The following is an 892-nucleotide window of genomic DNA, read 5'->3' as shown; positions in this document are numbered from 1 at the left end:
TTTTTTAAAGATATTTTTTTTTGGCATTTTTATGCTTTATTAACAGTGTAGAGACAGAGGTGAAATGGGGCAGAGAGGGGAGTGACATGCAGAGAACGACCGCGGGCTGGTACCGAACCCGGGTCCGCTGCTGGCCGAGGCCCATGGGGGGGGGGACGCCCTACCAACTGAGCTAAGGGCGCCCCTTCCTCAAATTATTTTTAAATATTTATCAGACTGTAAAATAAAGATTATTCCAGATAAACGTTTTGAACTCAGTAAAAGGACACAAAAAGAAAATTAAAAGTAATTCTTTATTTATCAAAAGTCATTAAAAGGCTTCGTTAGCTGCACAGGGAACATCAGAAGATTTAAAAAACAACACGTCAGTTGGAACATTTCTACAGTAACATTTTCTGTACAATTATTTATTAAGTTTTACACAATAAATACAAATAAAAACATACAAAGGATGTGAACAGTAAGATGAACCAAGCAGGAACAGGTTAAAAACAGCTTGTTACTCTGTACTACTCTTGTTTAAAGCGATAGTGCGTAACTTCTGTCGCCCCCTATGAGGAATTTAGAGTAATTACAACAACACTGTCGGTGCATCGCCATCTACATGAGGTAAAGCCTTCAGTGATGGCTCATGGATTTTATACCTTCTGCTGTACGTCCAGGTTTTTTTTTCTTTCTTAGCAGTAGAATCAACAACTGAAACATTTCTTGGGCTCTTCTTGGGGATTTTTCTGAACTCCTGCACCAGTGTCAATTGGGGGGCCGACACCAATTTCTAAACGCTGCCATACTGAGAAACACAGAGAGAGTTTTGTGGAGCTGATAATAGGCTTAAATCAACTTTGTGTCAACTCGTTTTGGCGATGGCTTGAAATGTAACCCGACATTAATT

At 39.6% G+C, this 892-nt stretch overlaps 1 protein-coding gene across 1 annotated transcript in view; it reads right to left on the bottom strand.

Annotated features, from left to right (window-relative positions):
• Positions 1–322: 322 nt before the first annotated feature.
• Positions 323–892, bottom strand: part of LOC307251163 (protection of telomeres protein 1-like) — a gene marked incomplete at its 5' end in the record, with an annotated part of 7773 nt that continues 7203 nt past the window's right edge. Inside the window, one exon of the mRNA XM_080028484.1 lies at positions 323–892. This exon is cut by the window's right edge and continues 181 nt beyond it.

The sequence above is a fragment of the Ammodytes marinus genome (genome assembly GCF_949987685.1).
Source record: "Ammodytes marinus genome assembly, chromosome: 5".
NCBI lineage: Eukaryota > Metazoa > Chordata > Actinopteri > Uranoscopiformes > Ammodytidae > Ammodytes > Ammodytes marinus.
Note: the sequence above shows the minus strand (reverse complement) of the source record. Positions and strands in the feature narration are given on the sequence as shown.